This window comes from Pygocentrus nattereri, chromosome 19, assembly GCF_015220715.1.
Source record: "Pygocentrus nattereri isolate fPygNat1 chromosome 19, fPygNat1.pri, whole genome shotgun sequence".
Taxonomy (NCBI): domain Eukaryota; kingdom Metazoa; phylum Chordata; class Actinopteri; order Characiformes; family Serrasalmidae; genus Pygocentrus; species Pygocentrus nattereri.
In genome coordinates this window covers 31139709-31153098 of record NC_051229.1, presented here as the reverse complement: position 1 = coordinate 31153098, position 13390 = coordinate 31139709, and positions in this window count along the sequence as shown.

Here is a 13390-nt window from a genome sequence, read left to right as displayed (position 1 = left end):
TAACCCAAATTCATAAAGATGTCAAATTTATTTTAGCATTTAAAGCAATTTATGTGCCATTTCCATGGCATATCTGAGTAGCGCAGGGTCTCTTGAGAATAACAACAAATGGCATGTGTGACTGTCACATGTAAATATTTTATTTACATATATTTTAATTGCAGCTGTAAATGTTTAATTCACCCATAATACAAAAAATAAATCCCCCAAATTCAAGGGTGAAGGTGTGAACGGTGAAGTTAGATTTATTTTCACATGTGTTCAAATGATGGAAGTGAAATGTTAAGATGCCTGAATTATCTGTATTTACAACTAAGCCAATCCGCTCCCACTGAGTAGAACACATTAGTACCTGTGAACTGCTGAAACTGGGACCATCTACAGATTACAATGATCAAGTCCAAGCATGACACACGTGAAGCTTTATGAGCCTGTACAGGCCTTTCATCAGAGCACACATGATGGCCAGTCATGACCGCTGTTTATTATTGTTGTTGATGAAGATACTGCAGAAGATACTGCAGGCAAAAGATATGAAACATCCATCCATCTAAGCCACTTCTCCCTCAGGGTCACTGGAGCCTATCCCAGGCGGTCAATCGGGCGGAAGGCAGGATACACCCTGGACAGGTCGCCAGTCCATCACAGGGCAGACAGACAGACACAGACACTCACTCACACCCAGAGGCAATGAAACATGTCCAATTGGCCTGACTGCATGTCTTTGGACTGTGGGAGGAAACCGGAGAACCCGGAGGAAACCCACGCAGACACGCAAACTCCTCACAGAGAGGGCCCCGGTCACCCAGGGAATCAAACCCAGGCCCTCCTCGCTGTGAGGCAACAGCGCTACCCACCGCGCCACCATGTATATTTCATGTATCCCTGCGATTTCATCACAACATTGGGTTCAGAAAGTAAACAGAGTTTACTTTTATCATCAATGAGTCTATCACACATAAAAATCTATACAGATCTCTGCAAAATCAATACCCTCACATTATTTATTCAATTTCCAGTCAAAGCAGTCATTCAGTACAAGTTATTCATTTTTTGGGAGGTATTACTGATGAGATGCTCCACATAGAGGAAAGTCCGATGAAAATAAATCGAACCCAGGCCCTCCTCGCTGTGAGGCGACAGCGCTACCCACCACGCCACCGTGCCACCCCAGATTTGAAACAAATAAGGCAAAATTCAAGCTGCCTGTTTCTGATAAAAGTCCTGTTGAAATTGTTAGAAATCATCTTTATTTGATTATCTGACCGTAAAAAGTCATCAAAAAGCAACAGAAAGTAAAAGAAAAACAAGCATCTCTAAAATAGTAACTTCACAGTAGAAGGTAAAAACAGTCTTTCCTTTCCGTGTAAGTTAATGTAAAGACGTGTTATTCCAAGTGATTTTAGAGAATTTCTATTGGTCCGTTCATCATGAAATGCTCAGAGCGAGAGAGAGAGAGAGAGAGAGAGAGAGAGAGAAAGGAATGAGAATGAGGATGAGAAAATGATATCAGAGAGGAGACTGGTGAGTGACAGAGATAAGTGTGTGTGTGTGTGTGTGTGTGTGTGTGTGTGTGTGTGTGTGTGTGTGTGTGTGTGTGTGTGTGTGTGTGAGATAGATTGAGTGAGCAAGTGAAAGAATGAGACAGAATAAAGAAAAGAAAATGACTCAGAAAAACGGCAACTGAGCGAGAGAGAGGGAGCGAGAGTGTGTGTGTGTGTGTGTGTGTGTGTGTGTGTGTGTGTGTGTGTGTGAGAGTGCGCGTGTGTGTGTGTGTGTGTGTGCGAGGTTTATGCCACATTGTGGGGACCAAAACCTGTTCATACATTCATGTTGTGCTGGGAACCTGTCTTCCTTGTGCAGGTCCCCACATTGTAAATTATTACATTTTAAGGTGAAGACATTTTTTAAGCTTTTTAAGTGTGAGGTTAACATTAGATTTAGAGTTAAAATAATGATGAGAGTTAAGCCAGGATTATTTAGGGTTAAGGTTTGGGTAAGAAAAGTAATAGAAGTCTATATAATATCCCCACAATTTACAGGCACAAATGCGCGTGTGTGTGTGTGAGTGTGAGACAGAATGAAAAAGCGAGTGAGAGAATAAAAGAGAGGGAGTTATTAAGAGAAAATGATAGTCAGACAGAGGCAGAATCTGAGAGAGACAGATAGAGAGATAAAGAGAGGGACAGATAGTGAAAGAGAGTGAGTGAGTGAGTGAGTGAGTGTGTGTGTGTGTGTGTGTGTGTGTGTGTTGAGAGAGAGAAAGCAAGTGAGAGAATGAAAGAATCAGGAAAAGAAAATGATAGAGTCAGACAGAGGTTGACTGTGAGAGAGAGAGAGGGAGAGAGAGAGAGAGAGAGAGAGAGAGGTTGAGTTGAGAGTGAAAAGAGGTGGCGAGGGCTCTGTGGAGAGCAGACTGTGGTCTGTGTGTGGGGGGGGGGTGGGAATAACATGCTCAGGAGAGTGTGTAATTAAAGGCACTGCCTACTCAGCACCCCACACAGCACCACCATCAGCTCCCTGCTTAATGATTACATTGCAAACAATCGCACGAGCGGCTAGCCACCCCGATACCTCACGTACTTCTAACTTCTCAGACTGGCCCTCTCCTCGAGCACCTCCCTGACCGCCAGTGACATCTAACTACAACCTCACACACCAAGCATGAGGCAAAGCTTCAGCTTAGGTGCAAGGTCGCTAACCGGCAATGACCCCCTGCTGTTTAAAATCCAAGTTAAGGTTAACAATGAATTGACAGTGATGAGCCTTACAGGTGGTATAGTAATGTGCCATAACAGCCTCACATTCAGCTAAACTGGACCATACTCAGTTTTTCAAGGGGTTGCCAGGGTGACCAGGGCCCTCCCTGAAATCTGGTGGCCACCCAAGATGCCACCCCAAAATTTCTGCCACATCAGTGGATTACACCTCTCTGTGCAGTGGGGGTTTGTGCCTTTAAGAGGAGAGTTGATTTGATATTGGAAGATCATATAAAGATCATATCATATCAGCTAATCATAACCAGGAGGAGAGAAAAAAAAGAGGCCTCAAAATACAGCCTCAAAGCCTCAGTTTGCGTGGAAATTAATCAGTTAGCTTACAAGCCTAAGTGTTTGTGAAATAGGTGGCATTAATGTTAAAAAAAAAAATACATACACTGTAAAACAGACATGATTGAAATTCATTTCAAATTTGCGTAATGGTGTAGAAAAACAATCGAAGTACAGTATTAGTATAATACTGTTTGGTGTTACTATAATGGGGCAGTCAGGGGCTGGAGGTTAGGGAACTGGCCCTGTGACCAGAAGGTCACCAGTTCGATCCCCAGAGCTGACAGTACATGACTGAGGTGTCCTTGTGCAAAGCACTTAACCCCCCACTGCTCCCCTGGTGCTGTGGGCAAGTGTGCTCACTGCCCCCTGGTGTGCATATGTGAGGTTTCAATTTACGGATGGGTTAATTACGGAGGTGAAATTGTGGGACAAATAAGGGTCACTTAACTTAATAGAACATTAGCTTGCACTGGCTAGTTAGCTAGCATTAACTTCTGTGGTGTTCATATTTTTTTTACTCAGTGGGTAAAATATCACGAGTGTCCAGCATAGGGATGTCCTTTAGCAGCTGTAGCCAGTCAGCAGCCTGTTCATGTTGTCTAACCTTACAAACACACACACACACACACACACACACACACACACACACTAACAGCAGGCCATGTAGGAGGAGAGCAGAGTGAAGGGACACAGCAATGTGAAGTTAGTAAAAATGCATTATTGTATATGTTCTTCATAGGCCAAGGAATCTGTGGTTGGAATAATAAGACAATTCTATAAAATATAAACATAACGGCGATGGTGGGATAACAATCCAACTCCTTCTCTCTGTTCTAGCAAATGCACTAACCAGTTGACTGAACAGCTTTGCTAAAGATCTCTTCAGTGCTTTGGCTTAACATGGCTTGCGCAATGCATCATGGGTATATACGTCTAGTAGGTGCATTTATCTTCTGGCTGCAGCCCCTCTTTGGAGATCCCCCACTCCCTTTGCATTTGACTTATTAGGTAACCCTGACAACAGCAGAAGCAGCAGCTCTTGAGTTTGACCTCCAGAAAGGACAGCAGATTCCTGTTGTGACCTCAGCTCTGAAAGAAAGGACACGGAAAAGAGCAGAAACGTCCACCTGCCTCCTGGCCCTCCTCATTAGCAGAGCACAAAGCAGCAGCCTACGTCCGGCAGGAGCAACCTTCAGGAGGCAAGGCGAGCGTGACCTCAGGAGCGGTCAGAATTCAACACGTCTACAGCACCACCTTCTGCATTCAGTTCAATTTCAATACGTTTTGTTGTCTCCGAGTTACATATCGAAGAGAGATCCAGCGTGCAGTTGGGACACATCAGTAGACTGCTAATTTCAGAGGAGAGCTGAATCACATAGTAATTCCAGATGACACAGCGATGAAGCACAGTTATTAATCATGCATATTACTTTGTGGCCCAAGAATCTTATAGCAATACACTGCGGTTGAGATGCTTTCACCTGCCGGCATGTGAAAGCACCTCAAATGTAGGAGATATGTGTTATAGTTCTCATGATGAGACAATTGTAAGAATATCATAGTTCTTAGTTCATGTATTTCCCAAATGCTGGGCTGGGCATTTTGGCTTGTTTTGTTGGTTTTCAGAGTGTTGTGAAGCTCAGCTGCTGCATAATTACATTATATTGCCAAAAGTAATGTGACTCATTCATCACTCCAGTTGTGTTATTCATCAAGCTTTGGTGTCTGATATGTCTGATCAAAATCACATTGGGCATAAGGGCACGTAAACTTGAGCACGGTCAACCAACAAACTGGAAAGAAAAGCTTGATTTACAAAGAACTACTCAAAACTGTCCATATTATCTAAAACACCAACAATATGCATGTAATAGAAAATCACAGTAATACAAAGCCAGTAAAAAAAGTGGATGTACTTATTTCACATCCACATTGGTCTAAAGTAATGTGGCAACTGTTCCATGATCCATTTAATGTTCATCTGTTTAAGATGTCATAGCACTGGCTCAGCCCACAAAATAAACAATAAAAACATTTGAGGAGAATAGTCACACTACATAATCTCATAATCAGACTCTCTTAAGACCTTTTGTTCATTTTACAGTTTATTCTTTAGAGTCATTGTGATTCTAACACTGCAATGTTTGGTCAGTAGGGGGTGCAGTGCACTCTCTCCTCCATAGTCTAGCATGTCCGGCTGATATTGTATAAGATGTATTTATATATCATAAGGTCATTTGATCATATACTTATGAATTATTGCTATTCACCTGGGTGGTTTGTGAAAAATAAATGAAAGAGTTTTAAAATGCATTTCTTAAGAGTTTTGTTATTGTTGTTGTTGTTGTCTCTGTGCTTGATTTGCTTTGTCTAAACTATATAAATATATACTTGTAGTCTAAACAAGCACATTTTTTAAAATAATACTTTCAGAGAAATTACAGCATGGACACATAATGATAATAACAACCCAAGATTATAATCAAGATTTATATAACTTTTTAATGTAATATATATTTATATCATTTTTATTATATAAAAGTTGAGACAATGGAGGCAATGAGCTCATTCACATTCACAAGAACACTCTTTTAAATGTTCGGCTTAAATACTTGCTTATGATCTGGCTCATGTAAACAACTTACTATGGAAAATGTACTCTAGGGCTGTTTTCCTCATGGATTCACACAATAAGTCTTTATCTAACCTGCTTTATTTCCCTTTCTCCTTGGAATTAGCTCTTGTAGAAACCCCATGAAAAGCAGACAAGCAAGGTTGTGCAAACCATAAACAGGCAGAAGAACGGCTCATTCATTTCATGGAGCATATAAACAGACTGACCAGAAAATAAGCATAATAACAAGGATGAAAAAAAAAAAACATTCAGAACCTGACGTGAGGTTAAACGAGGTCTGGGATGAACAACTTGGCTGATTGTAGATCTGATTATGAAATGATCGGACTCAGCCAAAGAAGTCTTCTAAAAAAATTTACTTTTTAAAGAAATCCATATGAAAAGATTGAACACCACTGGTCAAATTATGGAAATAAAATTATGAAAAAAGATTAAAATATCATCTAAAAAGAACAAAATTCAGCATATTTAGTATACATTGACTTCCTATAAAATATCAGGAAATTTAATATATTGTGCAATAATTAAAAACAAAAAAGTAAAAGGCTATAGAGCCCATATTTTTTTTTCCAGTATTTTAAGTATTGTATGAACAAAATTTCTCTTAACATCTGATTAATCATCAAGGTTGAAGGTTTTGGCCTGAACTCTAAAAGACATGTCTGAGGCATCATCTAAAGAAGGCCATACCTACTGTAAAGTATGATGGTGGTAGTATCCTGTTTTGGAGTGGTTTCTCTTCAGTGGGCTGAAGCCAAGATAGAAGACTGTAAAATCTAAATGCTTTAACACCAAACACACTACCTGTTCTGAAGCTGAGGATGAAGAGAAGCCACTTTTTGTTCCCTGAAGAATCCTATTTGTAAACATATTCATTACCGTGGAGAAAAAAAACTTAAATTACATAATGTAAAAGTTCTTTGCCAATTTGTTTTTTTACTGTAACCTTTATATTGTGTGGAGGCTCTTTAAACCTAAACTTAAAAAAAAACATATCTCACTGACAAAATGGTTCTTCAAAGAACCAACCATTAGTGGTTCTACCATCTCGTCACATTCTTATTTTTAAGAATGTAAAACCACAAGCCTGTGCCTTGAAAAAATAGCTTTTAAGGTGGTACAAATAAATTAAGAGTACAGGACCCTCAATGTTTGTTAGCTCTTAGCGAAGAACAGTTAGTTAAAAGAACTTTGATAAAATGTTGAGGTGTTAATCAACTTAAAAATGTTCTTTAAACATCTCATTTACAAAAATGGTTATTTACCTCTTAGAAGTCTATGATAATATAGAGGGATCGTTTTGGTATTTTGGTTACATTAACAACTACAATTAAGTATTTACTTAGTGCTGGCAAGATGTTGTACATTTTTGCTTATACAGATCTTGAAAACAAGTATAAATGCAGATATGGAAATCACTTGTCTAGAGTGTCTGCAAGAATTTGCAAGAAATGCAGAAATCTTGATGATGGTTGATTTAATTGCCTATTAATGAAAAACAATAATAGAATAGCATAAGGCGATCATGCTGAGTGCTACAACCCTGATACACAGCAATACAGGCTTTATTTTTTAAACTGCATGTTTACTGAGTGTTCTGATACATACATCATGTCATACTTTAAATGCTTTGCCATTATATAAAGGCAAAAAGCAGAGCTATAATGGTAGGTTGTTTTTTAGAGCTGGACTATGGCCTGATGCTTGGTCACAGGTTCTGCTGAGTGTTCTGATATGTAAATGATGTCTGTAGCTTAAACTATTTTCAAGTTGTGAAGGCCAGAAGACAGCTATGCATGATGGGTTCTAAGCATTAAAGCACTCCAAAGCTTTTATTGTTAAGAGTGTACCGATTTATCTATTGTTTTCCCAATCTATTAAAATATTATAAACTCTATTTTTATTCAATAACAATTAGAAATCTAAGATTTGGGGGATTTTTATATGTTTTTGGGTCAATTACAATTGCAGTTATAAAGTATTTACATGTGACAGTCACATATGCCATTTAGGAGACCCAGGGTTTGTTTGACATGTAAATGAATGAATAAAATTGATATCTTTATGAATTTTATGGTCATTTCTGATCAAAAATTTACCTAGCGCCTTGAATTAAAGAGACATTGAAAACAAGTGCAGCTGTAGTTATCTTTTCAGAGATTGTTAGTCTGAAGTGTCTGTGAGCTGCAAGAGTGATAATTGTGATGGTAATTCATTCTATTAGTTATAATGAGTAAATATAAACAGTTAGCAAAAGGCAGACGTTTCTTCATTGATTTTCTGTCCTATTTCATTCATGCTCACTGCTAAAACTGCTGATACACGGCAAAACTGTCTTTGTTTATTTTTGAGTTGCATGCTAAATATCAGGCATTATTAATACTCAAAATCAAAGTAAACTGAAAGCCCTCTGTTAATAATTTGAAGGCTAAAAGCAGATATGCAATATAACAGTAGCAAGTGGGTTGTGTGTGATTTTGGAGCTGGATTGCTGCCTGACGGATGGTCACAGGTGGCACAAATCACTCTAGATGGTGAAACGGAGTATGTTGAGTGATCAGATCATGTCACTGTTTTAACCCTTTATGATATGAATATGAAGGCCAAGCTGCAGAGGATATCAGGATTTAAGGTGATTTTCCAAGCTGAACTACTCACTGATGCTGACATCACAGCTCAAAGGTAGGGACAGTTCTGCTGAATGAATTTCTCTGGGTCCAGGGTTAAAAACTGAGAACAGTAGTATCATATTCAAACTGATTTCAATAATTAGTTTGGTAATCTTTAGAAGTAATCTCAATGCTACTAAACTAATTACATTTTCAGCAGGGTAATTTATTAGAACACAATTGCGTTTTCTAAGTTATCTAAGCCCACCACTACACATGAGCTAAAAGATTACATTGTCAGCGGAGATGACACTGATAGCTTGGCCTTGTGAGCTCTGGATAAATGCTCTAAAGTGCAAAGCTGGCAATATTCTCAGGGGAAAGTCACCATGACTTCAAGTACAGGGATCCTCAAGGTCAGTTTGACCCCATCCTGTATGCTGAGGTCCCAACGCTGCAGAACAGGCAGATGGATATCTTAGTGGTCTGTTTGTTTAAATGACCAAGAAAGCTTTCTTAAAGCTCTTTCTCTGCTTGCTTTTTGCATTGGTTTTTAAAGGTGATGGTGGCTTTGCAGGTCCCTCTTAGCCCACATGACAGCAAAGACTCTGTAGTGAATGCAAGAAAGCGAATTTGTTCTATTTTCTCCGTCTACCATGCCGAGAAAGTGCCAGATGAACAAAGCATTGCTTTTAGAGAGGCTGATGGAGGTGTGCTCAGTACAGCAGGTTTAAGAGGTGATAGGTAGTGGAGATGTGGCTCCATATGCTGACCAACGCTATGCCTAAAGGCATCTGAAGACAACTGTGAATTGAAAGTGTGCATCAATGGACTATGAGACTATAGTAAATGAAAAAGTTTGTTTGTAGTAGAAGTAAAAAAAAATCTGATTTTATTTAACTTTAAATAAAATTCAGTACAATTTACTCATTTTTCAGGAGATTTCTGAGGGGATTAGATGAAGGATAATCCACGTGCATGCAAAAATGCAAAGTCAATGAATAAACAAGAGTTTCTAAAACTAGGGTTGAACAAAACATGATTAAAAGTGTGGCATGTGCCCATTTCCTGTGCCCGAAGACAGCCACAATATCTGGCAGGAAGATGGGGCCCAAACCCAGAGCACAGATGAAACACAGCAAAGACAGCAGGGAGAGATCTGTGAGGGAGTGTTGGATGGCATGCAAGTCCAGAGCCTTGCCTTCTGGGCACTCTCTATGGCGAGGTAACTTTACTATGTCTCACATTCGATCGAGGTGGCTGAGCCATAGAGCAGAGGCTGTGAGAGGGAGGTGGGGCAATGAGCTGTCTTTCCCTGCCTCCAGCATCCTTCCTTATCCCAAGGTAGCACATGGTGTGCTACAAAACAATACAGAGAAAATAGGACTTCTAATGACTGTGCAAGACATGATAAACCACCAAAACTGTCCCCATTGGAAAAATGGTTGTTAAAATGTATTGGGGAAAGAGACAAAAGATCCCAGACCTCAATAGCATTGAATATGTTTGGGATTACTTAAACTGTAAGAAGCAAAGAAGTCTTTTAATTATACATTTTCATCTACATGTACCACCGATTTCCAGTGAGATCAACAGTGGCTGCATGTGCCAACCAACAATTGTATATTTGAGAGCTGCCCAAAGTTGGAGGACATTTGATTTGGCCTGCAAGTTCCTCAATCCCACCCTCTCAAGCAATTAGATAATTTAATGTCTTTTTTTTTTTTTAATTTAATCTTTGAAATATTTTTGTGCACAAAAATAATGTGCAAAAACACCAAGTTGAAACCTACCTAACTTGTTACTTTCTTTTGTTTTATATATTATTTTGTCTTTTTGGCCACAAATATTGCACTTAATCTAAGTCCTCTTTTGGCACTCAGAGTATACCTCTCACAGTCTTTGGTTCCAACTCCTCTGCAATTGTAGCCAGCAGCTGGGCTTCAGCTTAGACTTCTTCAGATGGTTTGTAAGGTCAAACTAGAAAAACTTTCAAAAATGAGTGATGTTAATAATTTATCTCATTATCTTTGACAACTTCTGTGTAATCTGACCCACCCTACCAACAGCACACCCAATTGATTCAAATGCATTAAAGAGGGCACCTTATATAAATGAAATGTTTGCACCAAGGTTCTCAATGAACTTCAGATTGAAAAGTTAATGAAAATGCTTTGCTCGTAGGCAGTGGGCTTATTAAAAATATCTTTTCAATGCCAGATTTTTGTGCTGGAAAGCAATTCATGCAGAGGCATCAACATCACTAAATTGGTTTTACAGATGTAAAGCCTTAAAATGCAAGCATTTTTATTCAAATAAAAAAGATTATAAAACAAATACATTCATTGTTGATTTTCTTTTTCTTGTTGTACATTGCTAAACTTCCAGTGAATCACAGCACTGTGAGAAGACTAAACTTAGTCACACAGTATCTGCTGTGCCTTAGGCTACTTTCACATCACCTCCACTAAACAGCATCAATGGCAGCAATGACAATACCAGCAACATTATCACGTCTTAGCAATATGTTTATCGAGTTCCTTTCGGACTGCCTTCCCCTCTCAGCTTTATTGACATGTCTTTATCAGGAGCAGATCGCAGGCAGGCAGAGGACAGAAGTTTAGCTGTGACGTTCCTTTATTACCACAGCATTAATGCTCAATCCCTGGCTTGGCATCAGCAGCCCTGTTTTTTATTCCCGGGATCACTTTTTCTGGATTTATTGGATCAGCGACACAGAAAATGTGCGCCGTTAAGTTTCTTGCATGCCGCAATTCAATCATGTCCCCAAATCCCCCACCCGGTCACCCCCACCCCCCTCCTGTGGTGGGTAGGTAGACTGCCTTCTAGGATTTAATTCCTCTCTGGACTGCAGAGGGAGAAAACTGAGCACTGGGAAAAATCATTATTCTCTGTAATCCCTGCCTTGCGTCCACCACCACACTAATGTGCATGTGACAAAAATCAGGGAGGGAATGAGAACGATAGGTCTGGGTGGAATTAAAGCAATTGGATTAGGAGAAGTTAAGAAAGAGAGAGATCTGTCCCCACCCAAAAAAATTTAATTCCAGGTTTCAGTGCCCTTGCCTGTCAAGGTCCTTTTCTTTCATTCCATTTCTAACTTCATTCCCCAAGCTGCTTGGACTTTTGTTCTTGCTCGTGACAAAGTGAGGAGCAAATCGCACCTATTCTAGGGCCCGTCTACTCTTCTGACAGCGTATCACTCACGCATTTAGTCCTTGGCAGTTCTGGAAGATTTATGATGCTGCCGACATCATGCCTGACATAAAAACGGTTGCGTTCCCTCTTAATTATCATGAATGTTATTTCCTGGCACTGGATGATCGAGAATCCGTGCCATCTGTTTTAAGCCAAGCATTACTTTCAATCAGGAAATGAGGAGGCCTGCTGCAACGTCTCATGAATCCGAATGGTAAAGTCTTTCTTGGTCAGGCCTGGGGAAAAAAAACTGCAGCATTTATCTTGACATCCATAGCTACACATGGGGTATCTGTATGTACAAAGGCCTGGTGGTCTCAGGTGTTTACTAGGAGAAATTGGAGCCTAAACCATGTAATGGACTCTGACAAGCCAGGGCCAGCCACAGTGCTGCTCTCCTGCTGGGAATGGGAGAGTGTGCTGATAACCTGGCTCACCAAAGGCTCACCCCTGAGGTATGCAGGCCAGAGAGAATTCAAAAACCTGCAGCGAGCTCAGTGTGACTCTGTCTACCAAGCGCTTCTGAGGCACTCTGATTATACCACAGGGTGGATGGCGGAGCGTGGTGGAAGAGTATGTATAGAACCCAGCAGGGAAAAATAACAATAGCAATCAAAAGTGTTCCTGCAAGCGCGAGGGATAAAGCCATGACTGCATTACCAAGACAAGGGCGCAGTGTACTTGACAAGAGTGTGCCAGGTTCGCAATTAAGACAGCAGAATGGAACCTCAGCAAAAGTGGGAGAAGAGGAAATTATGCCCTAAAGAGGTTATGATTCATTCATACATAACTGTCATCACTCCAAACTGGGTTGACCTAGCTTGCCATGGCAGATATTAGAATGAAAAAAGCAGGCAATACGGGAAGTCGGCTGTACCGTAGGGTAGGCAGTCGCATCTATAATGCCCAATTTTCTAATGTTATTTGATACGATAGATCCAGATGGACTTTTTCCTCACCCTCTTGCAGTTTTCATCAGGTCAGCTCCTCCATGTAGCGTCTGATTATTACCAGACAGACAGCAATCCCTCCCTGTCTTTCTGCCTTCCAATTGCACGTCTTGTTATATAGTCAACCAGACAATGGAGAGAGAGAGACTGTGAGAGAGAGACACAGAGAGCGAGACTGAGTGATGAAAGTGTAAGGGAGGCATTGTTGAGGAAGAATGAGGTGATAGATAGACTTCTGAAGGAATACCTGGAACCAGAGCATGCAGCAGTACTGATTCCAGATATCACACCATGTTCTCTTTGCTGTGGCAGGAAGGACCCAGTGGTGATGTATTATTTTTCTTCAGGCTTTTTTATGGGGAAACAAAAAAGCACACACAAAATATACACATTCTGTATGTGTTCTTGAAGTGGGCAACCCATTTTTACTGCCTGACAAATGAAGCCTAATGCTGTCAGGGTCATTATTCTGCCATACATTTTAGATGTAATTACAGAAATTACAGGATGTCTTTTTTCACAGAGTAAAAAACTGTAGAGACAGGAAGAACCAGACACTGTAGAAACCAAAAACCTTTAAAAATTAAAAAGACAATAAAGCCTGCTCTTGCAGAATTTTAATTCCACTTTCAGTGAGCTACCAGTGAGAAATACTTCATTTAGAAATGTACATGCCTGTTTTATAACTGCATCTTCTAAGGGTAAAATACAGTTTATTCTGTATGTATCTGCTGCTTTAAATTGCATAAATAGGTGTTGGAAGCTGTTGACAGCATTTCATTTGAGGCAGGGAAACATGACTCATATCGATATGACTGATACCTGTTTTTATATTTTAATAATGTCAGCATAATAAGATTAATTAGATAAATTATGACCCAGTACTCAACCTACAGGAAGATTAGCAGCCACAATCTTGATGCT